At 46.4% G+C, this 27,315-nt stretch overlaps 1 protein-coding gene across 1 annotated transcript in view; it reads left to right on the top strand.

Annotated features, from left to right (window-relative positions):
• Positions 1–3,820: 3,820 nt before the first annotated feature.
• Positions 3,821–27,315, top strand: part of BANF2 (BANF family member 2) — a 33,643-nt gene continuing 10,148 nt past the window's right edge. Inside the window, exon 1 of the mRNA XM_037812482.1 lies at positions 3,821–3,897. The gene's annotated coding sequence lies outside the window, so the exon portion shown is untranslated. The remainder of the gene's footprint in view (positions 3,898–27,315) is intronic.

The raw sequence follows: 27,315 nt of genomic DNA, 5'->3' as shown, positions 1-27,315 counted from the left end.
CTCTAGGAATTTGCATATTCTAGGTATTCATAGAAGTGAGATCAAATAATAATTGTCTTTGTGTCTGGCTTATTTCACTCAACACAATGTCTTCAAGGTTCATCCATGTTGTAACAAGCCTCAGAATGTCATTCCTTTTTACAGCTGAATGGTATTCCATTGTGTGGATACACCACATTTTGTTTATCCCTTTATCTGTTGATGGACACTTGAGTTGCTTCCACCTTTGGACTATTGTGAATAATGTAATCACTGAATTTTTCTGTAAGCCTAGATTAGTTTTTCTTATTCCACAACTTCATATAAATGGAATCATGTGTGTATTCTCTTCTCTCGGGCCTCTCTTGCTTAGCATCATGCTTTTGAAGCTTATCATGTTATCATGTGTAGCAGTCATTTGTTCCTTTTGTTGCTGACTAATGTTACGTTGTAAGAAAATCCGGCAATTTGTTTATCCATTTACCCATTGATGGACGTTTGAGTTGTTTCTGGTTTGGAGCCATTATGAATAAAGCTTCTTGTACAAGTCTTTTTGTGGACATGCTTTAATTTTTCTTGCAATTGCTGGGCCATAGGGTAGGTGTATATGTTTAACTTTATAAGAAACTGTCAAACAATTTTTCAAAGTGATTGTATGGTTTCAAAATGCCTAAGAATTCTAGCTGCTCCACACCCTTGCCAACACTTAGGATTTTTTTTTTAACATTTAATTTTTAAAATTTAATTATTTAATTTTTAAATTGACTTTTTAACTTTAGCCATTCTAGTGGTTTTAATCTGCATTTCTCTGATCACTAATGATGCTGAACATTTTTTCAACAGGCAACTTTTATCATAGTTATAATTCTTTATATTCTCTGTTTTTAAAATGTATGCTTAATTTTAATATTCTTCTATATTGCCCCATAGTTTTCATAACCATTATATTAATGGCTTCTAATATTCCAGCAGGAGAATGCTCTACAATTTATTTAATCGTTCCTATATTAGCCACTTAAATTTCCAATTTCCCACAATTATAAATAACACTGAAATTAACATCTTAGTGCATGTATATTCCCCCATATTTTAGATTATCTCTTATAATTGATCATGAAAACAAAACTGCCAGGCGAAAGGCATTTTTTTATGGCTTTACACTTGGAAGTATAACATGTGAGGGGGGGACATGTCACCTTAGCACGAGCTAAGCTTCCTTCCTTCAACTCTTAGCTTCATCCTAACCTCCTGAGGGTGCGTCTCGTAAATAAGATCCTTTTGTCTGGAGGCAGAGCTTATGCCTGTGTCATGGCTAAATATTTTTTGAGTGCTGAGTGCTGCTGAAAAGGCTAATGCTGTTAGTGACACAACCGTCCAGTGAAACAGGTTTCCTTCTCCCTCTAGACAAATTGACATGTGGGAGAGAAGAGAGCCTCAGAAGCCTTGAACCCCAAGAATGATCTGGGAAGGTGCCGTGCCAAGCAGCGATTGGGTCCATTTGCTGACAGTTCCAGAAGTTCAGGACATGAAGTGTCCAGTTGGAGGGGGCTGAGGAGTAGATTTGACCAGGTGCAGTGTTCTCATTTGGATCGTGTGTTTGTTTGGTTGATGATGGGGGCTGACGATGATGATGATGATGATGATGATGATGATGGAGCAGAGGCAGGTAGGGATAGGATCACATCCCATTGCGCAGACAATGGAAGAATAGGCTTCACCATAGTTGAGTGTGGGGCTGGGCATAGCCTTGGCATTGGGCGGGACACCTAGGAGAGCTCGTTAATCCTATCAGGTCAGAGGCTCTGTTAATCCTATCAGGCTGAGAATCTGAGAGTTCCCCAAAGAGTGAACAAGAGCCATATTCTATATGGTGCCAGGTCTGCTTCCATATTCATATTTCAAGAGGAATGGTCCAGAGAGGTGGAAAAGAGGAGGAATCTGCTTGGCAAATCCATTTCTGCAGTTACCAGAGTGTGGGAGTAAAGGCTGTCTGTCTGGGTTGCCCGGCCTTCTGCTGCCCGGCTGGACTCACCCTGAGAAAATTAGCAGCGTGTTTCCACAAGGCATCCTTGATAAGACCCGAAGGTCAACCACTGGGACGCCTCCATCCACCCTGAGACCTCACACTCACTAGCGATTCCAAGAAGCTTCTAGATGTGCTAAGTCCATGTGTATACCTTTCCCCCTCTAAATATGAGCTTGTGAAGGACAAAAACCATCCCTTATTCATCCTGTTTGGGTTCCCCTAAGGCAGCCCCTGAAACAAGGGCTCAAGTGCAAGTAGTTTATTTGGGGGTAGGGGAGAGACCCCAAGAAACACCAGTAGGGGGTGAGGGAGTGAGATGGGCATGGGAAGGCTGCAATAATAAGAGTATGTGGTCAAGCCAGTTATCACGGTGGGCAACTGAGCCTCAGTCCTGCTGGGGACTTCTGGGAGCTCCTCACATTATCCCAGCCAAGGGGACAGGGAGCTAACAACCACTAACAGTCACTGATTGAAGGCCATTCCCGGAGGATTTAATTCCTGGCGCTTTTGGCTGATCTGTATGCAGGCAGGGTGGACTCCAGCAGCTGGAGGAAGCCCTCAAGCAAAGAGACACAGGTGCTGGCAGGTGGAAGTCAGGTTACCTTTGTGCCTGGAAGGGGTAAATCCAAGAGGAGACGGGCAGGACACTCACGGTGTCAGCTCCAACACCTGGCTCAGGGCTGGCAATGAATGGATCTTCAATAAAGCATGTTGGTGAACTAAGAGGGTCCAGCCAGCTTGGACCTCAAAGCTGTAGCTCCTATTTGCTCTCCAGTGGCCTTCTGACTGCTGCCGTCAGTTGGCTGCACTATCTTAGGACCAAACCTAGGAGACCGACTCCCCTTATATTTTAGGGCAAAGATTTTCAAAGTGTGGTCCCTGGACCAGAAGCATCAACATCACCTGGGGAACTTGTTAGAAATACAAAATCTTAGGCCTTATCCCAGCACTCTGGGAATAGGACCCGAGGATCTGCATTTTAACATGCCCTCCAAGTGATTCTAATGCACCCTAAGTTTGAGAACCACTGTTTTAGAATTTGAAATTTAGAGCAACTCAACGGCCAAGGTGAAGCCATCTGCTCTTTGGTTAGAAGGTTCCCCAACGACCCCAGGTGCCAGAGACAAAGGGTGGGCCCTCTAGAAACCTCTTCTTAAAATCATTAAATGTAAATTGCACCTCATTATCAATTACCTCCAATGGAAGTAGCCCAGGCATATAGACTATGGAAGATAAACTGAAAGCCATCTTTGTTGGATTTAACTAAAGAAAGAAAAAAACCATTTATGTTCCTGTTCCTTTTTCCTGAGCTAATATTTAAATTCTTTTGCTTTCCCTGAGGGCACCCAAGGTGGGCCTATCAGGGGTATACCAGGAAGAAGAAGCTGCTTTGAAATTATAAATCAATCACAGAAAATATGCAAAGGGGATAGCTAAGAGATGGGTGCACCCGCTTAAGTCAGTTTGGGTGGGAAACTTTCATAAAGGATGGGCTTGGTTTAACTGAGTTGACCCACACCCAGGCAGGGGGTGGGAGCGGTGTCAGCAAATGGCATTAGCTGGTCTTACACGATATTCTCTAGCAGGATAGACGCCTCCCTGCTTCTCTAGCAGTGCTGACGGAGAACATCCCCCTATGTTGTTCGTTTCTTCAGGAGGGGCACTCACTTCTTACCCTGGGCTGTCCCCAGACCCCTTCCTGCAGGACCCCCTCCCCAGGGGTGTGATGTCACAATGTAGGCCTTTCAGTGTCTTGGACCTGATTTGCCCCATGGGTCCGGGGATGTGTGCTCGGCCTCCAGTTATAGATCCAAGGCGAGCAAGACAAGCCCGCCTGCTGCACCGAGGTGTCCACGCTGTCACATACGGTGCCGAGCTGTCACACACCGCTGGTGAGTACACAGACCTTCTCAGAGCTCCTTGGAAGGAGATACAGGCAACCACGGGCTAGATTAGTGCTTTGGGATCTCTTACTCACAACAGGATCGGGTGAGTGGGACTGGGGTTCAGGGGGGTGCCTGGGGCCGAGCCGACTCACCTGGGGCTCGCACCCCTTGCTCGATCCTTAGACTGCCAGTTAACCGTCTGCTGGAAGCGCTAGGCTGATCGCAGCTCAGGCTTGGCTTGCCACCTGCCCCAACGGCCTGGGTAAAGGTCACCTGCGCTCCTGATAACAGCCCCCAGGGCAGAGAGGCCGGGTCTCAGACGGCCAATGGGCTAGAGCCACAGGCAGCCGCTGGCCAAATGGCACATCTTCCCGAGAGCAGAGGTAGCTTTGTGCTGGCGCAAGGGATGCTGACACCACCTCCCCTTCCAAAATGCTTCCGATGCCCTTCCATTCTGTAGATGTCGCCTGCTCTCTTTGATGTTTTTAAATCCATTTTCCCGAGATCCTCCAGGGCAGCACTCTCTCCCCCACCCCACCCCCACCCTTTTTTTAAACTTTTTATTATAGTAACACGTGTATACATCTAAAAATGTCCTATTTTCATCACTTTCAAGTGTACAGCTCAGTGGTATTAATGACATTTGTAATAATGTGCTACATCATCAACATCCCTGACTCCAACTTTTTCATCACCTCAGACAGAAGCCCTGCACCCATTAAACAATAAGTCCCTCTGCCCAGCCCCCTCCACCCCCGGCCCCTGGTAACCCGTAATCTGTCCCTACGAAATTCACTTTTTCTTGTTGTTTCATATAATCAAGATCATACAGTATCTACCATTTCATGTCTGGCGTATTTTACTCGACATGATGTCTTCAGATTTATTCCATGCTGTTAGCAGGTGTCAGAACTTCATCCCTGTTTATGATCGAATACTATTGGATCAGATGACTATACCATATGTGGTTTGTCCGTTCTTCTGTTGATGGATGTTTGGGTTGCTTCCACTTTGGGAACTGTGAATAATGCCATGGTGAACACTAGTATTTTTCCTTCCTTTTGGGACATCTGTGGCAGTGAGAGAGCTTTGGGATGATGGTGGAAATTGAGTTGCTGGATTAGGATCCTGGAAAAGGAGCCAAAATTGTGGAAGATGGTGGGGATATGGCAGGCACTGAAGGCAAATTTCTGAGAGCATGTGGGCTTCACCCAGCTGGCCCACCAGCAGGAGGCGGAGGGGGGCTTGAGGTCTAAGGACCTTCTACGATAGACAGCTGGGAACCAGCTTGAGGGGCACGGGGAGACAGAGCCAGCTTCCCTGCCATATCCTGCTCTCCCTCTCCCAGTCTGTCTATCCATCAGCCCCAGGCATCCAATGAGCCAGTCGCCATTTGCAAATGCCAAAATATCTACACAGCAGCAGCGGCAGCTCACCTTCTCGCCCATGGAGGTTGTTTTGCTTGGGGGGCCCCATGATTTTGAGGAGGTCCTGGTGTTACCTGACTGTGTAAGGCAGAAAGAGAGGTGGGTAGTGGTTTGAAGCTGTATGTACCCTAGAAAAACATGTTCTTAATCTAATCTTTTCCTGTGGGTGTGAACCCATTGTAAGTAGGACCTTTGGAAGAGGCTACTTGAGATAAAAAGGTGTGGCCCTCCTCAATCAGGATAGGTCTTAATCCTATTACTGGAGTCCTTTATAAGGGAATGAAATTCAGAGGTAGAAAGCCACAGGAAGCAAGAAGTTACATCAGTGGAACCCGGAAGAGAAGGAAGAGACCAGGAGATGTGCCACGTGACAGAGGCAGCAAGGATCACCAGCAGCCAGCCCCAGAATGCTGCCGTCTTAGGGAGAAAGCATCGCCTTGGTGATGCCTTGATTTGGACATTTTCCTGGCCTCAAAACCGTGAGTGAATAAACTGCCGTTGTTTAAGCCGAACCGTTTCATGGTATTTGCTTGAGCAGCCCAGGAAACTAGAACAGATGGTCAGAGAAGTCTTTTACCCTTAGGCTTTGCCATTCCTCCTTGTCTTATGAACAAAGGATGTGTTGGGCTGAAATTGACCCCTACTTCAAACATGAGAGTCCAAGATGCCAGTGGTCACCGAACCTGCTGACAAAAGCTTAGCTCCATCTTAGGCCCCACTGAAAGAAAAGAAGTAGGGGGGCCAAAGCTAGAGGGCCTGCCCAGGTCCTCATTTGCAGAGGAGGAAGGGAGCAAGAACTGATAAAGCACCTACTATGAACCAGACATGCTACCAACGCTATTGCTCTTAAGTCTTACCCCAGCTCTGCAAGGCAGGTGCTCATTTTGCAGCTAGGGAGACGGAAAGCTGTGTTCTGTGTTGGGTGCCACATTTAAAAAGGGTCACTGATCTAGAGTTTGTATATACTGCATGTACAGACAAGCGTCCTGTTCCTATTTGCTAATGCCGCCATCATGCAAAACACCAGAAATGGATTGGCTTTTACAAAGGGGGTTTATTTGGTTACACAGTTACAGTCTTAAGGCCATAAAGTGTCCAAGATAAGGTGTCAACAATTGGGTACCTTCACTGGAGGATGGCCAATGGCATCTGGTAAACCTCTGTTAGCTGGGAAGGCATATGGCTGGTGTCTGCTCCAGAGTTCTGGTTTCAAAATGGCTTTCTCCCAGGATGTTCCTCTCTTAGCTGCAGCTCCTCTTCAAAACATCACTCTCAGTTGCTCTTGGGGCATTTGTCCTCTTTTAGCTTCTCTGGAACAAAAGTCTGCTTTCAAAGGCATCTCCAAAATGTCTCTGTGAGCTGCAGCTCCTCTCTCAGCTCCTGTGCATTCTTCGGAGTGTCCCTCTTGGCTGTAGCAAGCTTGCTCCTTCTGTTTGAGCTGATATAGGGCTCTAGTAAACTAATCAAGGCCCAAGCTGAATGGGCGGGGCCACACCTCCATGGAAATTATCTAATAAGAGTTATCACCTAACAGTTGGGTGGGTCACATCTCCATGGAAACATTAATCAAAGAATTATAATCTAATCAACACATTACATCTGCCCCACAAGATTGCATCAAAGAACATGGCATTTTGGGGGACACAATACATCCAAACTGGCACAGTCCCCAACATCAGAGAGCTCTGAAAGAGGATGGGCTGCTTTACCAGACAGTGAGTGTGAGTTTAGAAGTGTCCAGGCAAGCTCCGAGTAGGGCTGGGGCAGAATTCTTGCAGCCAGTCGGGAGCTGGACCCCAAAGCCTTCCAAGGCCCTTTCCAATTCCAGGACTGCAGGAGTCTGGGTCTCAATTTCCTGCTAACCCTCTGCTTTTGAACTCCAATGGGCCAGACCTTCCAAGGTGACTGTGAACTTTACATTAGGAAGTGAGAGCTGGAAGGAAACTGCCCAGGTAGGAAAAGGCAGTCCGGGCTGGGTGAGGGTGTCACCCAATGCCACAGATTCAATTCACAGAATAAATCACTGTTCAATGAATGAATGAATGAATGAATGGCAGAGCCAGGAGGAGAACCAGGCCTGAATGCTAATCAATGTCTATCAGGCTTCCTCTCCAAAGACCTTTTCATCTGGAGATTATGAGCCAGTTAACATTTATTGAGCACCTACTGTGTGCCAGGTGCGTTCACCGAGTTCATGTGACCTGCCCTCACCCTGACAGGTTGGGCCGACTGTCCCATTTCTGGGACAAGGACCATTAGGCAACTTCTCAAGAGGTCAGGAAACTTGTGGGGATTTCACAGACACTGAAAGACAGAGCAGGTCCTGCCAACTCCATGGAGAACACGCGTCTCCATCTGCTGCCTTCCAGTATGCATGCGGAAGCATTATTTTTCCTTGGCCTTTTCCCAAAACAAACTGCCAGGGACTTGCCCGGTTCCACGGCAGCTACTTCAAGCTCCTCCTAGAATTTTTTCCTGGTTGATGCTGGGCTCCCCGTGGGCCCACCTGGTTCACTGTCCCTGCTTCTCACTCCGACAGGACAACACGGAGCAGCTGTTTCCACACCAACAGATGTTAGGTGACACGGAAGAAAATATGCTAATCGAAATCAGCTTCGGCTAATTGAAGCAATTTCTCTTCTGCATGTTACCTGAAATAGTAGCCACGCTGTGTTCTTTCTTCACATCAGGGAGCCCCAAATTGGCAGCCTAAATGAGGTTGCAAAGGAGTCGGTTAAACAAACCTCTTTGCTGCCAGTTCCTACGGATGAGTCCTTGAACAGACTTTCTGGGTAAGACCCGGATTCAACCATTTGTCGATGTGGCATCTCTCAGGGGGTAATTTGGATCCACTGTGGGGCTGGAAGAGTCTCATTTAACCCCAGAAAGAACAGGGGCCTCGAGGGATTTAATGAAGTGCCAAGCCCAAGAGCACACAGCCTAACTTTGAACCCCAATCCTGGTTAACTCCTGATTTGTTCTTTAACCAGCCCCAGCCAACAGAACTTTCTGTGATGATGGAATATCCAATATCTGTGCTTACACAGTAGCCACTAGCCACATGTGGCTGCTGAGCCCTTGAAGTGGGCTACTGCAACTGAGGAGTAGAAATTTAAATTTTATTTAATTTTAATTAATTTAAGTTTAGATACCAATAGCCGTGTGTGGCTAGCAGCTGTCAAACCGGGCAGCTCAGCTCTAGCCCCTGCTGACTTTTCCCCTCCCCTCTTTGTTCCCCCCATCTCACTGTAATAGCCTCTCAGACCCTCTGTCCATCCTTAAACAAGCTGAGTGTTCCGTTCCTCAGGCCCTTTGCACTTGGTCTTCCTTTTACCTGGGTCACCGTTTCCTCCCACCATTTTGTGGTTTGTCCCTGTTCAACATTAGGGTTTCAGATCAAGTGCGTCTCTTTAGAGAGACCTACCTTATTTCATCTAATATCACCCCCCTTACCACTCCACATCACTCTTTATCCCCCTGAAATTATCTTGCATGTGGTTTTTTTGTCGGTTGCTTCCTCCCCTGCCAAGAACATCAGCTCTACAAGATCAAGAACTGATCTCTATAAGATCAGTGCCATTACCTCATCCACTCCATCTCCATCCCATGGCTGGAATGTGCAGAAAGAGTGAGTACCCCGCAGATCGTCCGTGATCATTTCTCTGCTCTTTAGTGAGGGGCAAAGAGAGCTGCTGTATCAGTTATCTTTTGCTGTGTAACAAACTAGCCCCAAAACGTAGTGGCTTAAAACAGCAATGATTTATTTTATGTCTCACAATACTATGGGTCAGAAATTTGGGTGGTGCTCAGTTCCATGTGACATCAGTCAGCGTCACTCACCCTGCTGCATTCAGCTGGTGGCTGCTAAGAAGACTTCATGAACGGCAGAGCCAGGAGGGGAACCAGGCCTGAATGCTAATCAATGTCTATCAGGCTTCCTCTCCAAAGACCTTTTCATGGAGTGGACGAGGATGGAGTGGACGAGGTAATGGCACTGATCTTGTAGAGATCAGTTCTTGATCTTGTAGAGCTGATGTTCTTGGCGGGGGAGGAGGCAACCAACAAAAAAAACCACACGCAAGATAATTTCAGGGAGATAAAGAGCAGTGTGGAGTGGCAAGGGGGGTGATATTAGATGAAATAAGGTAGGTCTCTCTAAAGAGACGCACTTGATCTGAGACCCTAATGTTGAACAGGGTTTTAGTTTTCTTTGCTGCTGCTGCACATACCATGTAATGGGTTAGTTTCAACAGGAATTTATTAGCTGATGGTTCTGAGGCTGGGAGAAAGTCTAAATCAAGGCATCATCAAGGTGATTCTTTCTTCCCAAAGACTGGAATTCTGGGGCTGGTTTCCAGTGATCCTTGGTCCTGGGCTCCTCTGTCACATGGGAAGGCACATGGTGGCCTCTCCTGGCCTCTCCCTTCTCTTCTGGGTTCCATTAAATTTCAGCTTCTTGCTGCTCCCTGTGGCTCTTCCTCTGTCTGAATTTCATTCTGCTTACAAAGGACTGCAGTAATAGGATTGAAACCCATCCTGACTGAGGTGGGCTACATCTTAACCGAAGTAGCCTCTTCTGAAAGTCCTACTTACGATGAATTCACACCCACAGGAGTGGATTAAGTTTAAGAACTTTTTTTTTCCTGAGGTCTACACAGCCCTAAACCACCACATCTGGCATCTCAGAAGTCCTCCCTGGTATCTCCATGTGGCTAGCTTGGGCTTCCTGACAGCTTGGAGGTCTCGGGGTGGTTTGACTTTTTATATGGCAGCTGGCGTCTGAGAAGGGGCCAGACCTGGGAGTGCCACTGGTTCCATATTCTATTGGTCAAAGCAAGTCTTGGGGCCGGGGCAGATGAGAGAGGAGGGGAACTGTCCCACCTCTTGATGGGAGCAGCATGCACAGACCCAGAGGTGAGGAACTGATGGGTGCCACCTTTGCAGTTCCCAATAGCCACTTCAAATAACCCTGCAGTGCTGCTTCCCAAATCTAACGTGTACACATGTCACGGGGGATCTTGTTAAAATGCAGATTTTGATTCAGAAGGTCTGGGGTGAGGCCTGAGACTCTGTATTCCTAGCAGGCTCCCAGGAGAGGCCAAGATTGCAGGTCTGGAAACCATATTTGAAGTAGCAAGGCCATATTAGAGTATATCCTGTTGGGGCTGACCCTGTGTTTGGGTTCAGCATCTCAAATTCCACCACTGGTGCAGCATTCCATTGAGTTAAGCCTTGCCCCCTTCTAGAGTTCTCAAAAATGTAAGAATGCCACTCTTGCTGAGTTTGCATGATCAGTCCCTTCTTCTCGGCTCCTGGGCTCGGGTCCACATCATGCCAACCCACACCACCTCCCGAAAAGTTTCCACACATAGTCTCGCCAAGCTCTACAGCCCCTGCCTTCTTTTCTTTAACATTTGATTCTCTTTGTGCCCACTCTAAGATTGGTGGGGTGGGCTGTGGCTCTTTCCATTACAGTGTTTGAAAGCAAACTCAAACTAGTTTAAGAGACAAACATGGCTTCAGCATTGGCTGGATCCAGGCCCTTAAGTGATGTTGTCAAGTAACTACTTGTTGCCATCTTCAGCTCTGCCTTCCCCCAGGTTGGCTTCACTATCTGGCTGGCTCTTACCTAGTGGAGGGAAAGACAATCATCAGCAACACCAGGCTTTCTTTCCAACCATTTAGCAACCACAGAAGAAAGGAGGTGCCATTTTTTCCTCTAGTCTTTCCAGCATAAGTGCCAGGGTTATCTCAGGTTGGCCCAGCTGGGGTCATGTGCCAGTGCCTGAACTGATCAGTATGGCCAGGAGGGTGGGTTACCCTCGTTAGCCAGGCCTGGTCATGTGTCTACCCCTGGAGACGGGTGGTGAGAGCAGCTCCACCCAAGCCACATGGGATGAGTGTAGGAAAGGAGTGATTCTCTGAAAAATTGCGAAAAACAAAAAACAACTGCAGTTGGCTGTGAGAACAGGTGTTGGTGTCCTCCTGTGATGGCTGAGGAAGTAGAAAGCAGGGGCCTTGTAACTTCTGGAGACCCCCAACTAATCAGGCCTCCTGACCCCAGCATGGACTCAGATGGCTGTTGAGCTAAAGAAGAACTTCAGCACCAGAAGAGACTTGAAAATTATCCAAGGCATTTTCTACAGAGTACGGGTCCAGGGAATATTAACTGACAGTATTTAAAGGCTGTGTGGTCAAGAAGGTTAGGCAACAATGGGTTAGCCAAGCCCCCACCTCTCTGACTGTGCAGGACTTCTCAGAGCCTTAAATATGTTGATGCGCGCTGTGACTCCCCAAGAGTGGAAGAAGATTGGGGGGGCTATTGTTCTGTTGAAAACACTTTGGAAAATTATTAACCTAACTCTGTTTCACCCATTTTATCAATGAAGCCACTGAGGCAGGTCTAGACAGAGAAAGTTGGGCAAAATCATGCAACTGATTAGTACCAGGATTATCCCACCCGCTGTAACAGTGATATGCATGACGGCTTAAAAAAGCATCGCCTTGATCTCAGAGCACCTCTGTCTCTCAGACACATGGTGTTTCTTCTGTCTGGAGGGAGTTTGCTTGCTGCCTTGCAGACATCCTCACCCTGTGGCTCCCTGGCTTCCACGGCCCAAAGTGCCTGACCCCTGCCTGGAACATGCTGTACCCTCCTGGGGGCCCGAAAACAACTACTGAAAAGTGCAGAACCCCCATGGGCCTGGAATTTGGGAAACGTGCCCCCCCCCCCCAACTGGCATGGAGGTGGCACCAGAGAAGTTGAAGAGGCTTGAGGCCTGGCCAAGCATGGAAGAACCATCAGGGAGGGGGCCTGGAGGGAAAAGAACATTCCTGGAGCCAAGCACCCACTTTCTGTCCAGACAGATTTGCGTCAGGGCTGTGGAGTGCTGCCATGAGCATAATAGGTATAACAATGTCCCTCTTGGGGACCCACTTCGATGTGTGTTCATTCAAAGCCACTCAATGACTGGGCGGTCAACACCATGATCCACATTTATAAAGAAAAGCAGCCATTGGTTAATTGGCTGAACACACAGGTATTAGTTAATCATGACAGATTCAAGCTCCAGCTAATCTTCTTGCCGGTTGTACCTTCTCAGGTGTGTTATTAAACTCTCTAAACCTCTACTTCCTCATCTGTCAAATGGGACTAAACTGAGTGCCTGCCTGTAGGCTCGTTATAAGGATCAAGTAAGATAATGTCTGTGCAATAGCAGGGTGCCTAGCCTGCCCATGGTAAGGGCTGTATAAACAGTGGTGGGAGTGGAGAGGTGGGATTGGCTTGGTGGTCCAGGTGTACAGCTAGGAAGGGGCAAGGCCAAGATCAGACACAGGTTCAGCCGATGCCCTGATGTAGCTCCTTCCTGCCCCTGCACTGCCCCCCAGGGAGAAGCAGCATGCAATGAGCAGGCAGTGGTGCTCGGAGCACATGCTTCCTCTGTCAAACAGAAGGGGTGGTTTATGTGTCTTTTCCATCCCTTCCAGGTGACTGTCACAGCCAGATGGAGAAGCAGGTGTGGTGAACAGGGTGGGGCTCCAGAGCAGAGCCACACCGAGGATGACTTCGTGTGGGCATCTGTCGTCCATGCTCCCAGGCCACCCAGAGGGAGGGGACAGAGGACCCAGCTTTGCATTTCAGCCATGCTTGTGTGTACTAGAAATCAAGCCTTTGCCTGAGGATGCTTTTGAGATGAAAATCCCAGCTTTCAGGAAAGATGCTGGGGGTGGTGTCAGGCCACCGAGTGGGAAGATGGAAATGGAGGCAAGACGGATAGTAGACAGTCTTCATAGGGAGAGTCAAAACATGTCCATGGGAACCACATCCGCAGTTGAAAATGAGAACCACTTGACTCAAGATGAAGGCTTCCCGAGTTGATAACAGAAGTCCTTAACCTGGGGTCCCCAGTACATGACCCCCTGAAATTTGAGGCAAATTTTATTTATATATGCCAGTGGGCGTTTTTCTGGAAGGAAGGTCTATAGCAGGAGATGCAAATTGGTGGCATGGCTTTGTTTTATTGGGTCTGCATAGTATTACAGATATTTGAATGGATGCCTAATGTGTAAAAATTAGGGACTTGCACATAAAAATCTAAATGTTTGGCTTCTCTTGGAAAAAAACTTGCAAGATCTGGCCACCTGGGACTCACATTCTACAGTTGAGAGGGGCTATCCCCTTTAAATAGGGTGTGGAATCCCCATTTGCCCTAGTCCACGTCACCTTCATTACCTCCCCAACGGAGGCCAAATGTCAATCCTAGTTCCACTGTCCTTGCCCAGTTGCCCCTCACTGATTCATCTCCTTGCCTGGTCCCTCTGGCTTTTGAGTTCGTAACCCCTGATCTGAACTTTTAATAGATGCTCCAAAGGGTACCTGATTCAAAAAGGCCATTGAAACCAAGGTCCCTTCCACCTTAAATTCTTCCCTGACAATCCTTAGCTGGAGCAAAATGCCACCCTACCCACCCAGGCAAGAAAACACAGATTCTTTTCCCTCCAAAGAATGTGTTTATGTTCTGCGTCCAAGGGTCTGTTTACAAACAGGCGGGCTTATCTTCTACTGACTACAGACCATCAAAGGCCTGTCCAAAACACCCAGAGGTATGCAGAAATCACTGGAACTCTTTCTTAGCCTCTCTGCCAGAGACTTATTGGCAATGCAAGTAGTTTATTGTCTGCTCAGATGAGAATGCATTACATGGGAACAATGGCAATCTTTGGAAAATCCTTTCTTGATGGCCTTGAGAACCTGGCTTTGGATGCAGACAGATGAGGAAGATAGAAGGACTGGTTCTCCCTTGCTTGAGGCTGCTTTTCTGAAGACAGAGTCAGCAAGGCTAACCATTTTCTTAAAGGGTCTTAAGTAGGTCCTTGCATTTGGAAAGATCTGACAAGTCACTTCAGCTGATTTCTGAACTAAGCCCCACCGAACACACATACTCATCCTCTCACAGCTTGAGACTTTGTGGAATTGGAGGAACTGAACTGCCTTGGTAGTTAGATGTCATCAGCACGGCTGTGTTGGGGCTCAGCAGGCAATGGCAGGATGCATGCAACATGAATGTGGAAGGAATAAGGAAAAGTTGAATTTTGGGCTAGGTATTGTGTCTGGCAAAGAACAAGCAGAAGGACAGTCTTCAATATTTTATGAATGGAATGAATGAAATGCCTACAACACCACTCAATTGTGTAGTTACACCCAAACCACAAGATGTTCCCTTGCTAGCCAACAGCCCCAGATTGTACTTGTACCCAAGTAGAGGAATTCAGTCCAGAGCTAGAAGGAGAGAAAACCATTGCCCAGAAATCCAGTGTAAGTCTTTCTTAATAACTTAATGATGGAGGACAGAGATTAGTCTGAGGCACACTTGGGTTTAAGGCCTGGATCTACCAGGGGATCAGTTAATGTACCCTCATCTGAAAAATGAGGATGATAATAGAAATGATCTCAACGCACTGAGGAGCAGATTAAATGAAATGATGTGTGTGAGCTTAGCATAGTGCCTTGGTAAGCCTCGATAACCATTAGCTGCTCTCTTAGGTTGGGTTTGCCACACACCAGCCTTGAGACTCTAACTTAAGTGCAAGCAGTGATTTGAGAAGACATCCCAGGTTGCACAAGTAGTGGAGAAGTGGGGAAGTGAGGTAGGAAAGGAAGAGCCACCCACAACTGTGTAGCAGGTTATCACTATGGGCAATCAAGGCTCAGTCCCACTGGGGACCTCTGGGAGATGATGTGGAGCACACCTCAGAACTGTCCCCACTTAACGGTATGGGGTCTGGGTATTTATCCACCTCCTCGTGTGTCTCTGGCTGGGGACTGTTCCCTGGGGTATCTCATCCCCAGAGCACACCCAGCCCAGTCCACTCCAGGACAGAGGTCCCAGGTGCTTGCAGCAGGAACTGTGGGTGTTGAGGGGGACATGGGCAGGGCAGCGTCTGCTAAAATTGCAGTCGTTGCTCTAGTTCATATCCAGGCGAGGCATGAGCATGGGCTTTGGAGACACACAGGTCTAAGCTTATATCCCATTGCTACCTTTTCCTGGACTCACACTCTCTTTGTCTCTCTGGGCCTCAGTTTACTCATCTGTACAAAAAGGAACAATTATCCGGTGCTGCTGAATGAACATTGAGGACTTGGTGCAGGATAAAGAGGGAGGCACGTAGTAGAGGCTCAACAAACATGAGCCCCCTTACTGGCCAGTGCAATTTGGTTTAGGTGCTCCCACTTGCCCACGATCCTGCTTCTGTTCCCAGGCCCGGGGTGAGGCCAGGCTGGCACCAGACGTTCTTTCCAGATGAGCAGGCACATGAGGACATGCAAACTAGTGTTTGCCTCCAAGGCGGCTTCTGAGCGACATGTTGTTCCACTGCAATTATCTCCTTAGCTGTGTATTATCGTGCTGTTTCCCTTCTAGCTTCGAGCTCTGTGGGTCTGTGGTTTTCATCCCATCCGGGGAGGGAGGAAAGAGCAGCTGGCCTGAAGGAAGCCAGGCCGAGAGCAAAATCCCAACAGGAAGACTTTCCAAATCCCTGCAGCTCACCTGGCAGCCCAGGGTTGGGGCTCTGGGCAGATCTAGAGGCTTCCACTGAGCCCGATGGTCTGGGATACAGTTGCTAGAAAAAGTACAGGATGCCTGGTTAGATTTAAATTTTAGAACAGACAACAAATAATTTTTTTTTTAGTATAGGTACATCCTGTGAAATACTGGGAGCATACTTGTACCAAAAAGTTTATTGAAATGCAGATTTGACTGGGGTCTATATTTTTATTTCCTAAATCTGGCAACTCTAGTCCAGCAGGACCCAGGAACACAGCCACCATCCAGAATGGCCAGCTGCCACCGATGTTCTCTCCTGCAACCTCCTCCAGGCCTCAGTTCCCTCCTTAGAGCTGCATTTGCCCTTAGATATTGTTAAACTGTATAGAGGAGTCGGACACAAGTGCACATCTCACAACACTTCGATGTGCAAAGACAACACACACTCCACTATTCCTAGGCACCTCCTCCCTACAGAACACAGGACGCTAGTTGATGACACTTCGGTGTGTCAGGTTGGGTTCCCTAAAAGCAGAGCCTGCCGGGGCCAGGATTCAGGTGCATGGGGTTTATGGAGGAAACGCTCCCAGGAGAAAGGGAGGGAGGGAGGTGGGCCAGGCAGGAGCTGGGCCAAGATCCCTAGGGGTCCCTGGAGTAGGAAAGCACCCGAGAGTTGGTCCTACCTGGAGACTAGAGGAAGGGCTGTGCACTGTGGTGTCAGCAGGTTCCTGGCTGCTCCCAGGAGGGAGGGGATGGGCCACGTAGTCTCCCAGGTATCCCCAGGTGTGGCAGCTTCTGTTGCCAAGGCCAGACTGCAGAGCAGGCCACAGCTGGGAGTTGGGAGCTGAGGCCCTTATCGTCTTCGGGGGGTAACTCAGCACCTGCTGCTGGAGTCTGTGGCTTGTTCATCTGCCCCTGGCATGAGGTCCCCACTCGCAGGAGCCTCTTCATTCTAACTCCAGGCTTGGGGTCATCCATCAGCCCTTGAAGCATCTTCTGCCTGGTCTTGTCTGGGTCACGGGAATTTGTGCAATGCCAAGGGTGCGCCCTCGGGCCCACCTATCTCGCCGTGTTCCTGGCTTCTGCCCAACTACCCCACATTGCGGAGGTGGCCCCGTGGTTGCCGGCTCCTGGGACGCCCAGGGAAGCCAGCTGCTGAGCCCCAGGCACACCCCACGGCCCAGCCGGGCGAGAGGCAAACCCCCGATCAGTGGGTCTGCCCATTCTGGGATTGTTGTCCCAGCGAGGGAAGCTCAAGTCCCCTGTCCCTAGTACCTGCTTCTCAAACATCCATTTTTTCTCTTCTGTCTTCCCCTTGGGGAGCTGATGATGGGGTGAGCTTTCTCCTTCCTCCTTCTAGAATCTGTGGGGCAGGAGAGGAAGACGTTCCTTTCTTGTTCTCTCTTCTGCGGAAACTCCTTCTTCCCAAGATGACATTGCTTTCCCCTTCTCTCCACAGAAGGGACAGTAAATCAAGAGGTTGAAAAATATAATTTGTGAGTGAGCCTCCATGTAAACTATGGACTATAGTCAATAGTATAATTATAATAATAATGTTTCATCGGTTGTAACAAAAGTACCATACTAATGCAAAATATTATAATAATAGGGAAAACTGTGGGAGGTAGCTATTTGGGAACCCTGTGCTTTCTGCATGATTTTTCTGTAAACTTACAACTGTTCTAATTTTTTTTAATTTTAATTTTTTTAAATGCAATTTTATTGAGATATATTCACATAACATACAATCCTCCAAAGTGTACAATTAGTTGTTCATAATATCATCATATAGTTGTGCATTCATCACCACAATCAATCTTTGAATATTTTCATTACTCAAAAAAATAAAATAAAAAAATGAAAAAGAACATCCAAAACATTCCATTCCCCTCCTCCCCCCATTGTTCATTTACTTATTTATTTTTTTAACAATCATTGTTTTTAAACTTTATCAAAAAAATAAAAAGCAAACATTAAAAAAACATTTCAAACAAAACCAAAACAAAGGAAAAAGAAAAAACAAATAACCTAAAATAACTATACATTGCTTCCATCCAACATGTTCCTACCATACCCAAAGAAAATTAACAAACCATAACCAAACAAAAGAATAAGAAAAACAAACAACCTAAAATAACTACATTGCTTCCAACTTGTTCCTACCATATCCCTCCAAAATTAACAAACCATAGTCGTTCCTGAGCATTCCCATAACTATTTTTTTTTAATGAATAGGTATATATATCTGCTACAAATGCAGATGTCTTGTCCATGGAGAGCAACACATACACTCATCTGTTCTTTATATGATTTATTTTAGTAGCTTCCGCTCCTGCTCCTCTGCAGAGGGCAGGACCCCAAAGGGAAGGAAATAATTTCATGAAGGAAAGATGCAAGTGGAAACAGTCACAGTTAGAACCACCCTAGTCAAGGGGTATCCAGTCCAGGCAGGATTTTACAAAAAGGGGACAACTGTCCAGTGGGAAGGGAGTTGGGGGATGATAGAGTCCTGCACCAGGCAAGGGTGAGTGTGCAGGAGCCGGGTAGACCAGCTGGCCTGGTTCCCAGGGGGCCTGAGTTGCAAGCACAGTGAGTCTAGTCCAGGCCTGTAAAACCTTACTCAAAAGGGCCAGGAGTTTTGTGGAATTCAGATTTTTTTTTTTTTGGAATTTCAGAAAGGCAATTTGGTGCCTATTCTGTATGTCACAGAACAACCCCAGTGGGGTCTGGCTCAGCGACATATAAACAAACCCATTAATATTTGCTGCCAAATAAATTTTTTAAAAATATCTTCTGGTTTTCAGAGCTCTTTTGGAGAATGGTAGAATAGAGACCTTGATGAACTTTGAACCATCTAAAGATTGTCAATTAATAAAGACACGGACTCCTAAAAGGGACTAGAATGATGTGTTCCAGCGAATGCAACACTCTGGTTTTATCAATGGCAAAACAGAGGCTCGGAAAGGGCAGCGACTTGCCCAAGGCCCCACAGCTTGCCATGGTCTGGGTGGAGTCTGACCCAGGTCTCCTGGCCTTGCTCCAGCATGTTCCAGCAGGCACCAGCAGCCACCTTCAGGTCCAGATCGCCTTTGGGGTAGAATCTGGAGTCCAAGTTCAACAACCCTCCCTCTCATTCCTAGTCCCTTGCAGAAGTGACCACTTACTTATGGGGATGGCCCCTTTATAGCTGAGAACAATCTGCAATGGGTTGGTTAAGTTTTCTGTGGGAAAAAGCATCCATAGAAGGCCTTGTCCTACAGGTTTATAATCCCAACTCAAATACCTTGCATATAGATTGTTCTAGTTTGCTAATGCTGCTGGAATGCAAAACACCAGAGATGGATTGGCTTTTATAAAAGGGGGTTTATTTGGTCACACAGTCACAGTCTTAAGGCCATAAAGTGTCCAAGGTAACACATCAGCAATCAGGCACCTTCACTGGAGGATGGCCAATGGTGTCCGGAAAATCTCTGTTAGCTGGGAAGACACGTGGCTGGCATCTACTCCAAAGTTCTGGTTTCAAAATGGCTTTTTCCCAGGATGTTCCTCTCTAGGCTGCAGTTCCTCAAAAATGTCACTCTTAGTTGCACTTGGGATATCTGTCCTCTCTCAGCTTCTCTGGAGCAAGAGTTTGCTTTCAATGGGCATCTTCAAAATGTCTCTCATCCGCAGCTCCTGTGCTTTCTTCAAAGTGTCCCTCTTGGCTGTAGCTCCTCTTCAAAATGTCTCTCTCAGCTGCACTGTAGCAAGCTCGCTCCTTCTATCTGATCTTATATAGTACACCAGTAATTTAATTCAGACCCACCCAATGGGCAGCCAACACCTCCATGGAAATTATCCAATCAGAGTCATCACCCACAGCTGGGTGGGGCACATTCCAAAGAAACACTCAAAGAATTACAATCTAATCAACACTGATAATGTCTGCCCACACAAGATTGCATCAAGGATAATGGCGTTTGGGGGACACAATATTTTCAAACTGGCACATAGATGGTGTCCAGTAAGGGTCTGAGCAATTGTGGAATTTATTTAGGTATTTATCACTTGTAGACTGATCAGGAGAAAGCGTTATAATTAAAGGGTCATGTGTAAAAGAGTCAACATGGAGCATTGGAAGAAAAGACCTTGTCGAATGGGAGCTATGGGCAAAGAGGGGATATACCTTTACTTTTGAAAGATGAGCATTTATGGTCATTGAAAAATGAGTTCTTCTATGCCTGATGCTTCAGACATAGGAGTGATTCTACCACAGATGTCTGGGTGGAATGAAGATGCTTTTGTGCCTAGCACAGTGCTTGGCACATAAATAGGTTCATTCCTTGTTGAAGGAATGAACAAGTGAGTGAATTAATTAATGTGAGGAGGTGTTAGTTAGGACTCTGTTACAAATGCAAAATCACAACTTAAACTGAATTAAGAGAAGGGAGACTATTGCCTGACAAGACTGAAAAGTCCAAAAGTAGGTGCCTTCAGGTATGGCTAGATCCAGGTGCACACATGATTTAATGGGAATCTCTCTCAGATCTGCTTTCCTCCACATTGGCTTCCTTCTCAGGCAGGATCTCCACAAGTAGTGGCAAAGATAGCTGCCAGCTATCTGCATCCTACTAGCTGAACGATCTTGGCAGAGAAAGGTAGTCTTTTTACCTGTAATTCCAACAGAAGTCCCAGACTTGGCTCTTAAGGGCCTGAGCCAGGTCACATGCCCATTTCTGAATTAATCACTGTGGTCAAAGTGATGTGATAATTTCATTGGCCAGGCCTGAACATGGTTGCCTCCTGAAGCCAAGGTGTTGGATGGATAGGGAAGTAATGGGGCTGATCCCAGAGATAGAGATAGTGGGTGCTGAGCAGGTAGACAAACATCTTTTCACCTACAGGGGGTGGATGCAGAAGGTGCATGAAAAACACATTAAGCTCATGTATTAGCAGGTATGAAAGGGCTTAGAAGCAATACAAATCAATTTGATCATATAAGCATAGAGAATTGCTTGATAGGCATGGAAAATAATTAAACACAGCCCAACACACACCAGCTGTGCTGGTTTGTATGTATTATGTCCCCCAGAAAAAGCCATATTCTCTAGTGCAATCTTGTGGGGACAGACGTATTAGTGTTGTTTATGTTGGAACCTTCTGATAGAGTGTTTCCATGGAGATGTGACCCAACCAACGGTGTGACATCGTTGATTATGGTGTGACCTCTTGATTGAGTGTTTCCATGGAAATGTGGCCCCGCCCACTCCTGGTGGCTCTTGATTAGTTCACTGGTGTCCTATAAAAAGAGCTCACAAAGGGACCTCAGAGCAACTGAGAGACACATTTTGAAGACAGCTGTTGGAAGCTGACACTTTGAAGAGGAGCTACAGCTAAGAGAGGACAAAACGCCCCAAGAGCAACATTTTAGAGAATGCCATTTTGAAACGCAACCTGGGAGCAAGCCACGTGCCTTCTGAGCTAACAGAGGTTTTCCGGAAGCCATTGGCCTTTCTCCAGTGAAGGTACCCGATTGTTGATGCCTTAACTTGTGCACTTCATGGCCTTAAGACTGTAACTTTGTAACCAAATAAACCCCTTTATAAAAGTCAATTCATTTCTGCTGTTTAGCACACCAGAACACCAGCTAGCACATAATAAGTGCTTGCTCTTTTCCAGACATTGAGCTAAACGTTTTACTTTCAGTTAATTCATTGGCTCTGTACAACCATCCTATGGAGAGGTGACATGAATTGTCCCCACTTTACAGATGAGAAAATTCAGTCTTGGGTTCAGGCATTTGCTCAAGTTCTTCCAATAAATGGAGAGGCAGATGTTTCAACCCACCTATTTCTGACTCCCCAGTCTGGACATTTCTTCTGTCCATCTGGTTCGCTGGAGGCTTCTGTCTCTCAGTCTGCTTTCCTCCACATTAGCTTCTTGCTCAGGTGGACTCTCCACAGGTGGCGGCAAGATGGCTGCCAGTAGCTTAGATTACACCAGCTAAGCAATCCTCCCAGGGGCGTGGCCTCAGGAGGTGGGGAGTGATCTTAGTCTAGGATGCTCTGGTGAGACGCTACATCCTGAAAAATAATCCTTGAATTGACTAGACAAGACGGAAGCCCCATGTATTGAGTCTACGAGCTGATATCCAAAAACATGGCGGCACTTCTCCTTCTAATCAATGAGGACGACCTAAAGAGTCTCCTCAGACCCTAAATCTATGGGAGAGGGGCCTCCTCAGAGGTAGACCTCAATGTCACAGAAACAGGGGCCTCCTTCTTTTCATTCTTTCTCTATGAAAGACTGGGGAGGACCAGAGGTAGTCATTGGAATGGAGAAGATGTAGCTTTGAGAAGTGGGGGCAGAGGCACAGAGAACCAGGATGTGGGATTACCCAGCCATTCATCTTAGATACTGATGGGGAGAGAAGTGTGTGAGCTTTTCTGTACCCTCCTGTTCCAATTCATTGGTGCAAACTTCCCACCATACTCATCCCGGAGACCCAGGGCATGCCAGACATCTGTAGGGCAATGCTGAGTTCTCTTTCTCACTCTCATTTTCTTCCCTCACCCTGGTAGCTACAAGGCTCCAAAGTTTTGAGGGCATAGGGATGGATTCTGAAATTCCTCATGAATCTGCTTGGTTTAGGAATTCTTTATAATCTCCATATCTTTGAGCATATAGTGAAAGAGCTTATAAGAAAGGGTGCATGTATTTTGAGTACATGTATATATGCTCTAAAGATAATGAAGACACTGAAGAGAAGAAGCAAAAATGATAACCACGAAGGGCAGGAAGTATTAATCCATGCTCATATCTCTCTGGGGTCATATTTAGCTCAGGGCTTCCTAGTAGGCCAAGTAAAAAGGGAAATGTGATGAGTTACAAATGATTTTATTCAAAAAGATGGAAATAGGCCTATTTTTAAAGGCATACCTTTTTCTTAGCATTACATTCCAAGAGAAAATATACCATGTGGGACATTTAATAGGCGAAAATGCGGGCAGCAGCATCTTCAATGACAATGTTAGGAGATATGCAGATTTTTCCTCTGGTATATTCCACCCTCTGTAAAAAGTGAGGACAAAACATTAGGTATTAACATCTCAGTTCCCTGGGTAGACAATAAATACTATTTGTACCTAAATTGAAAGCAAACATGAAAATAAGATAATCCCTGATTTTCTCAGTGAGTAAATCCCCACAATTTATAAATATATGTTTTGCCATTTGAATATTTAAGCTTTTAGGAAGGTAGATAACATAGTCAAATATGCCATTTCACTTTTTAACTTATTACGTATAAAATCACATACACATAAAATAGTATATTTAGAAATATTGCTTTCTTTCCATTCACATTTCAAGAAAACATTCTTCTAACTATATTCATGCCTCATCCACGCCAGTTTCTTCATCATGCAAATTACTGCTTGAGTCACCTCCTACAGTTTTCAGAGAATAATGACTTCACTTCCAGCTAATTGTTGTCATTATGCCATTTTTTGAACTCATATAACGCTTCCACTGGAAATTGTATCTTAAGCTCCAAATACCCATTTGCATGACGTTAAAGCACTCTTCCCCTTCCCATTTATTGATAAGGGTGCATGTGTGATTGCCTCCTCATAAACACTTATGCTATAGGTTTAAAAACTGATAGCAAACATTTGCAGCAGGGAGTTCATTCTTTCAGGAATCATGATGACATCCCATTGCCTCCTTTATTCCTTATTTAAACAGGTGGCTTCTCTTAGCAGCTAAAACCCAAATTGATTGAGGTCATTTCCTGCCAGTGCATTTTCCCCAAGAGTGCTTTGTGGTTCAAAATAAGGTAATTGGGAGAACACCCTGTCATACAAGAATCTTTTAAAGGACCGTACTGTGTTGCGGCATTTGTGGTCGTTCTGTCATGTGGCAGCCGAGTGCTTCCTCTGACGATGATGAAGCCAGCCCTGAAGCTCGCCCAGGAAATGCTGCACAATCTAGCAGAGGACAGTGCATGGGGAGACCCAGAGGCAGGCCAAGCTTTGCTAGATGCATGGTCTTCTGCAAACCGCTTAAGTTCTTGGGCCTCGGTTTTCTTTTGGGGGACACCCAGGGGGTCAGTGGAGTTGCCTCTGGAGCATGGGGGCATGGTTAGTGTCATGACCTCATTCAAGTTCAACAGAATCATTCTGCTTTGATCTATTTTATATACAAAGATAAAATTTCTTTTGAAGTTTAAGGATGCTTTCTCTAATTAGAAAAAAAAAAAAAAAAAAGTAGTAGGTCATTATTGAGCTCTGCCTGCTCCGAAGTTCTCAGACTTTGAAGCCATCAGGCCATCATGGTTAAATCTTCCCGGGATGAGAGGTGGATAGGACAGGTCTAGTGATGCTGGGGTAGACACTGCACGTGAGCTGATAAGCAAGGTCCTATGGCCTCACAGACACTACTGTCTGTACAGTTCCACTTAGCTGCAATCCCATCCTCCTAGAAAACCCGCCAGTAATTGTATGAGACAGCAGCAAATGACAGGAAGCAAATGTTGCTCAGGGATTTGTTTTTAAAATCAACTTCTAAGGTAACCTCTTAAGGCTAATGAGCCCAGCCTAATTTCCTCTAAGCCTTCAGTCACGGCAATAAAAACGGATGGTCACTTGGATGGCCATCAGACTACAGTCCAAGGGAGCGTCCTAGGAAAGGAAAGGAAGAATAAACGAATTTAGACATACATTTAATGTTGAGTACATTTTAATATATTTTTATTCTTTGAACATTGGCCTGCCCTAGCTAGGAATTCAATAAATACGTTTCATTATCTGGAACATTCCCGTTCATTTGCAAAATCAGGTTATGGTAAAGAATCCTCGGCTAGTCTTGAAGTCAGCCAGAATAATATATTTTTCAAAATAAAATAAAGTGCAAGTGTGTTTTAGTTTCCTTGGCTACTCAAGAAAATACCATGAAGTGTGTGGGGTTTAACAAAGGGAATTTATTAGCTCACAGTTTTGAGGCTAAAAGAAAATCTGGATCAAGGTGTCAAGGTGATGCTTTCTCCCCAAAGACCAGTATCTTGGACTGGCTGCCGGTGATCCTTGGCTCCTCTGGCACATGGCAAGGCACATGGCGGCATCTCCTGGACTTTCTTTTCTCTTCTGGTTCTGGGGAATCTCAGATTCTTGCTTCTGTGTCTTTCTCTTCTCTGTCTGAATTTCATTCCACTGATAAAGGATTTCAGTAATAGGATTAGGACTCATTCTGATTGAGTAGGGCCACATCTTAGGGCTCATTGGAAATGCAGCATCTCAGGCCCATCCCAGACCTGCTGAACCAGAACCTTCATTTTATCAAGATCCCCAGGTGGTCCATGCACACATTAAACAATGAGAAGTGCTAGGGTAATGGACTGAATACTAGTTCTGGGCTTAGAAAATGCACCAGACACCTAAGCACCCATTTCCTCTCTTCCTACTTCTTAACAGCACCCCAGGAATAGCAACCTCCCCCACTCCCAGGTGGTCCCACATTCTGGCCGGTGACTGGCCTGTGGCCTGGTTGTGGCCAATGAAACTGGGAGAGTTTGTCTGAAGAGGTTCTGGGGAAGAAAGAACCCCCAAGAAGAAATGCTCTCTCCTTCTGGAAGTTTTCTTATTGGGGTGGGACCCAAGCAAATTCTGGTGGCACTTGGGGACCTCGGGACCCAGCTAGCCTGGTCCTCGCAAACACTGAGCCACTAAGGAGAAATCCTGGGCCCCCCTCACCAAAGGATTTCTGGTTCTGCGAGATTAGAAATTTATTTGTTGTTTAAGACCATTTGAGTTAAGGTTTTCTTTTTTCACTTGCAGCCAAGTTTCTCAACTTCAGGTGATTAATTCTATGTTCTGGGGAGCGGTCCTGAGCCTTGCAGGCTGTTTAGCAGCATCCCTGGTCTCCTCTAACCCCCCAAGCTGTGACAATCATAGCCATCTCCAGACTTTGCCACCTGTACCCTGGAGGGAAAATTCACCCACAGTTGATTTGCATCCCAATGAATGCAAAGAGCTTGCATCAGATTCCGATCCCTGGTTCTGCTAGTCACTGACTGCCAGTTCTTCAGAGGAGAAAATCCCTGCAGATACACCAGAGGTATTTTCAGGATCAAAGTGAGATCCTGTGAGTGAGAAAAGCAGACAGAAACAAGGTGTTACTAACCATTACCAGGCTTTGATGCTGCTCGGAGCTGTGTTGATAACAATGATTGATGACGATGGTGTAGTTTCCATTTACTCTTTAACAGCAGAGATGTTTGACTTAACAGATGGCCAGCATGGATAGGAAATGGAATTTTCCTTCGGCAAAGTTGGTAAGGCGGAGTCAGCACTCTCAGGTTTCCCCCTGCTCTGTAATCCTGCTCCCTTCCATCCCGGCCCTGTCCTGGCCCCACTCATCATCCCATAAGGTGCCCAAGGAGCTCGCCCATGAAGGCTGGCGTCAAAGCCCGTTTTGCCTCCAGGAAAAATATTTTCACAGATAAACACCTTCCTATTTAGCTGCTGAAGAGAGAAATCTGTGCCTCTCCGTACAATAGTGTGTGCGAGGCCCGTGCAGTTGGGGAATGCCGAACAACTCCCCCGCCTCGTGCTTCCCTTTCTAGAATCAGCATCCAGACCACCTTCCTTAGGAGCCCCTGACTTCTAAAATCAGGGCCTTCGATTCATCTCTTCTTGCCGAGTTTAAGTTCATCCCGAAGGTTACAAAAGGTCACCAGGGCAAGAAGACTGTCAAGGGGAAGGCTTACGAGGGGGAGCTCAACCTTATGGAAAGTTCTGGAGGAGAATTGGGAGGTTGGGGACAGGTGGGGGGGGTGTTATGGATTGAATTGAGCCTCCCCAAAGCCCCCCAAACATATGTTCAAGTCCTAACCCTGGTCCTGTGGATATGAACCTCTTTGGAAATAGGGTCTTTGAAGATGCTATGAGCTAAGATTGAGGCCAAACCAGATTACGGTAGGTCCAAATCCAATATCAGTGGGGTCCTTATAAGGAGAGGAAATTTGGGCACCGTTAGCAGGCGACATATACAGAGAGAAGATGGCCACGTAACAGAGGCAGAGATCACGTTAAACCATGGGTTGCTGGCAAGTCACCACCTGAACCCCAAATAATACAGAGGAAATGTGGGCCTGTCAATGCCTTGAATTCAGGCTTCTGGCTTCCAGAGCTCAGAGACAAGAAATTTCTGATGTTTTAGGCCTCTGAGTTTTGGGTACTTTGTTATAGGGCAAATGCCAAGGAAAGAAGGCATTTGAAAGCAATGACTGCCTCCAACCATCATAGGGGGACAGGGCAAAGCCATGAGGTGGTGGCCGTGGCCCTCGGAGCCTCGTGATCCACTGGGGACTATGGGGTGGACATCAAGGCTGCTCTTCTAACATTGCTCCATATCATGCATTGTCCTGTATCATGGTGACCATCTGAATTTTTGTCTTCTCTGCTCCCACCCATGCC

Source organism: Choloepus didactylus, chromosome 19, assembly GCF_015220235.1.
Source record: "Choloepus didactylus isolate mChoDid1 chromosome 19, mChoDid1.pri, whole genome shotgun sequence".
Classification (NCBI taxonomy): domain Eukaryota; kingdom Metazoa; phylum Chordata; class Mammalia; order Pilosa; family Megalonychidae; genus Choloepus; species Choloepus didactylus.
Note: the sequence above shows the minus strand (reverse complement) of the source record. Positions and strands in the feature narration are given on the sequence as shown.